Source organism: Tupaia chinensis, unplaced genomic scaffold (genome assembly GCF_000334495.1).
Source record: "Tupaia chinensis unplaced genomic scaffold, TupChi_1.0 Scaffold000029_1, whole genome shotgun sequence".
NCBI classification, from domain to species: domain Eukaryota; kingdom Metazoa; phylum Chordata; class Mammalia; order Scandentia; family Tupaiidae; genus Tupaia; species Tupaia belangeri.
Genome location: NW_006159459.1, coordinates 1,100,043 through 1,105,003, shown reverse-complemented (window position 1 = coordinate 1,105,003; position 4,961 = coordinate 1,100,043). Strand labels below are relative to the sequence as shown.

Sequence of the window (4,961 nt, the reverse complement as noted above, 5' to 3'; positions counted from 1 at the left end):
GGCAGGTACTGGAATATTGTTGTATATCACCTAGATGAGATGAAAAGATAGAGCAGCCCAGGAAATGTGTTTACAGATAAGAGGCAAGTTTAAAAAGCTGAGCAATGATCATGGAGACTTTGACTGATTGCACCATCTAAATAATGTATAAATGAATGTTATTCAACAACTACAGATATTGACTGACAAAACAGCAGTGGACAAATGGAGGTAGGAGCATAGCTTTTGCAATTAGTCTCTACCGCTTAACCTCTGCTCAGTTCACTTCCTTATGACCCTGACAGTTACCACTTGTCTTCTGACTTGGTTTCTTACAACTAGCTTGGGGAAGAATTAATTCTCCATTCATTTGTTCATTTATTTATTGCAACACATTCACTGAGAAACAAGAAGTGTACCTGAATGAATCCGGTGCTCACCATTTCTTCTCCTGGCCCACTACATAAACGTTAAAAAAAAAAAAAAATTTAAGATAAAAAGATCCAAGCAGAACAGGCAACAGAGTTCCTTTTGGTTAGGTGGAAAGAATGAGAATATGTCAAAATTTGGGAGTAGATTTTTCTGAAGCTGAAAAACATGTTGCTGGGGCCAGCTGGTGGTCTGGTGACTAAGGCAGCTATATTCCACACGACTAACTGTGCAGTTTGAGTCCCAGACCTGGCAGGTTGGAAAACACACCAGGCATGAGTGAGTCTGTGCCCAAAATTCCAGGAAAAGAGTGGAGAAGGAATTGTGGTGTGGCCGTCTTCCCCAGTGGGTGCTTTTTTCCTTTCTCTCTCTCTTTCTCTATTTGTCTCTCTCTGCTGAGTGCATGTGCCCTATAGCAAAATAAAATAAAATAAAATATAAAACAACACAAACATAAATAAAGCTCATATTTACTAATCTTTTTGTGGGGGGGAGGGCTTGTATTTCTTGTATGGTTTGGGTTTTTATTTTGGTTATTTATTTTGTATTCATTAACTGTACATCATCACAGCATACAAAATGAGATTTTTCCATACAGAATACACTGTATACTGGCTTAATCAATATTACTATACATGCTATCATCCAGAAATAATTTTTCCTTTCTTATTTCTTATATATTTTGCATTTCCCCCCTTGATTCCCTACTTCTCACCCTCTGCCATTTCTCACCCTTCTCCCACACTCTCTTCCCCCACCCTCTCTCTGGTATTTATAGTTGCTTTCCATTCCTCTTTCCCCCCCCCCATTTTATTGATGTACCAAAAAAATCTTAATTAAATATTTTTAATACCAAGTTCAAGTGAAATAAACAAATCTGGAAACACACGTCTGGCTTTAGGCATAAAACTCAGTGAGTAGAATGAACATACTATACAGTAGCAACAGGATGAGGCTATAGCTTACTGTGGTCATTAAACAGATATTTTTATGTGTTTTTTTAATTTCAAGAAAAGCAATTTTAGCTTTAATAAAATCACAAAATGTTAAGAAAAAATTGTTTCACACTTAAAGCCAGGTAAAATGTTAGGATTTTATTTAAATAGTAGGTAGATAAACCTACCAGCAGCTTAAGAGAAAAAAAAAAAAAAAAAAAAAAAGCAAAAAACCTTAAATCTGGAAAACAAAGCACAGGAGAAAATCAGTTATGTTTTAGTCAAAAGTCATAAATTCTATTTCACCAGTTCAGTCTTCTGTAATTAACCTCTCTTCTGTTGTGGTCCAATATTTCCATTTATATTCTGGAAATTAACATTCAATTGTGGGCTTGTCCCTACCATTAAATTAGCCATTTTCCTCATTGCTTTTTGGACTCTTATGTCTGTGTGTCTGTCTTTAGTTTTCCTAGAATAGCGCTCCCTCCAACACTTGGAGAACTGTACTGGTGTTGAGAAATTCTTTCAGGTTTTGTTTATCTGAGAATGTTTTTTTGTCTTTTCTTCCCATATGAAGGGTATTCTTGCTGAATATAGAAGTTTTGGTTGAAATTGTTTTTCACTTAACACTTTAAATATATTTTTTCCATTCTTTCCTTGATAAGAGGTCCACTGTTAGCCTGATGGGATATCCTTTGTAAGTAAGTTGACATTTCTCTCTTGCCAATTTTAGAATCTTGTCTTTGTGCATTTGGTCAACCTGGCTATGATGTGCCTTGGAGAAGCTCTTCTTGGGTTGATTCTATGTGGGGTTCTTTGTATTTCTTGGGTCTGGATATTTGAATGTCTCTCTAGGTCTGGAAAGTTTTCCTCCAGGATTTCATGGACTAGATTATCAATGTCCTTATTAGTTTCTTCACTTTCTGAGATACCAGTTATTTGGATGTTTGGACACTTAATGGTATCCAATATTTCTCATATATTATTTTCATTTCATTAGGTTATTTTCTCAATCTTTTTGGTGGATTTTTCTAGGTCAGAGGTTCTGTCTTCTACATCTGAGATTTGTTCTTCTGCATGATCTAATCTGCTTTTAATACTTTCAAGGGAGGTTTTGATTTCTTGTATTACAACCTTTATCTCTAACAGTTCCATTTGATTCTTTTTTATGGTGTGTATTTCCTCTTTCAGATTGTGCAAGAACTTCTGTACCTCCAGAAACTCATTGATTTTTTTCTCCTGCATCTTCTGGAGTTCATTGTCTCTCTTCTCTTGAATGTCTGTTAGCTTTATCACTATGAATATACTAAATTCTTTATCTGACATTTCCACAAGTTCCGTTGTACTGTCTATGGATGAAGAGGAGATGTTCTTTTCCCTTAGGGGAGCGGTATTTTCTTGGTTGTTCATATTTCTTGTGCCTCTGTGATGATTTCTGGTCATCTTATTAGTTATGGTTTTTGTTTTTTTTTTTTTTTTTTGTCTGTGAGAGAAAACATTTATATTGTTTAGTGATAGAAAAAACAAATTCAATTATCACGAAAAGATAAATACCATTTCTGTAATTTAGGGTATGACTGAAGCACACAGGCTATAAGAAATGATATTCAAGTTCCTGATGATAACAACTTCCAAACGAAGTATTTAATAAATACCTTCAGTTGTAACGATCAGTAAAATGAAAAGACTTGGCTTCTGACAGGTACAGGTGGTTTGGCAACTACTTTGAATGCTTTGCTTCTAGTCGGAGCTGTCTAATTATCTCTCTGACAGTTAGTTGCTCCACTATTTTCTCTATTTGTTTCCTTCTCAGCCATTATTTGAAGGTCCTTTCTCAGCCTTCTGTTCCTTTAAGGAAGAATAAACATTCCTCTTGCTTTTATAGCTCTTCTGTCTTCCTTTCTTTCATCTTCTCTTCATTCTTTTTTTTAAAGCCATAATTGAATACTAGTTGTGGATCTCTGTGCTCTCAACTGTTCATGTCTTCAATTTGCTTTGCTTGCTGAATTCTCCTTACTTCTAGAACCTGCTCTATTTTCTTTTGCAACATGCTTTAAATACCATGTCATTCTCTTTTTTCTTTTCCTTTTCTTCTGCTATTTTCTGTTTTTCTTCCTCTCTTTTTAGCTTTTCTCTCTTTTGTTCTAGCTGTTTTTGCAGTTCTTTCTGTTGAGGGAGGCAAAAGACAGTATGTTGAGGTCACTGGAGATCTATTTGCAGATCGTGTCCTGTGACTAGATCTCCCATTCCCTTTACTTTGGTGTGAGTTGGCTGCAGAGCTTGGATGAGTCTTAGGGTTGGGTGTTGGCTAAGGGACATAAGTCAGTGGCTCTTCTGTGGTGGAGTGGGTGATAGCATGAATCTTTGCTGAAGGTTTTTCTTTCTTGACATCTCTGTAAGGTTTGGGTAACAGCTGCTAAGGTTCATTTTCTGTGCTATTAGCGTGACTAATGGGGGAGAGGTAACCTGCCTCTCAATGCCTTATAAATTCAGAAGTTAAAACTTTTTATCTCTTTCAACTAATATCTTCCTATCCTTGTTTTCTTCACAGTTTCCATCAGTAAGTGACAGGAGCACATTTTCTTGTCCAAATCCATTGGAAATACGTAACTGTGACAGTTTTCCAGACATACTACTTTCATTTTCAAAATTATTTTTGTAAGTATCATTGTCTTCTAGTGGAGGAACTTCCAGACCAATTAATTTGTCCTTGAACTTAAGTTTCTGCTCCCTTTTATTATTCATAGGTTCTTGGTTCTGTAGGAACTTACTAGCATGTATGATTTTTCTCCATAATATGCCTCCTTACTTCCTCCTCCTCCTCTTCTTTTAAGTCATTCTGACTTTCTAGTTTGGATTCCTAGGAAGAGTTTTCCATATCTGAATCTGATATGGGATCCAAATACTGAATATTTGGTACAGAAATGAAATCACTTTGTCTTGGTGATATCTCGTCCTTCAAAGATGTGTCAGGATCAAACAGCTGGTTGATGTCTTCTATTTCTGCTTCATTCTCTTTTAATTCTTTGTTAACATTTTCTTCCTTTTCATAAATCATCTCTGTTGTGCTGGCATCACTATTTCCTTTTCCATTAATTAACCACTCCAGGCCCTTTCCAAAGTCATCTTCATATTCTTCACTTTCTTTTGAATCAGCATCTTTATTTTCATTCGTTTTCTGCTTGTTGAAGAACAATGCTGTGGGAAACATGGCAGCTAGGGTCCCAGAGATGGCAGGGGAATCTGTACTCCTCTCTCTGAGTTCTGCCCAGGAGGCAAGGGAGATCCCACAACTACTCCTGCCCTCAGCCAAGAGCCGGCTGCCATGGTAATGGCATACCTCTGGGTCCTCTATCCAGGCCTCTCTGGTGGCTCTTCCTAATTTCTTTAAGTTCAATCTGAGGATTCAGAGGTGTGCAGGAAGAGGTGATCTGCAATCTCTCTGAAGTTCCGTTTTTCTCCCTTTATGTGGTAGATTCAGTGGGAACTGAGGGTTATTTTGACCCAGTCTGGTGGATCTTGGGATCTGGAGGGTGAAGTCTGAGCAGAAACTCTTTGGTTGTCTTAGCTTCTGAAAGGGATTGCTCACCGCTAAAATGCAGATAACTTCTCAAAAGG

At 37.0% G+C, this 4,961-nt stretch overlaps 1 pseudogene; it reads right to left on the bottom strand.

The window, feature by feature from the left end:
- Positions 1–3,000: 3,000 nt before the first annotated feature.
- LOC102496751 (coiled-coil domain-containing protein 181 pseudogene) lies at positions 3,001–4,554 on the bottom strand (annotated as a pseudogene).
- Between the last annotated feature and the right edge of the window lie 407 nt (positions 4,555–4,961).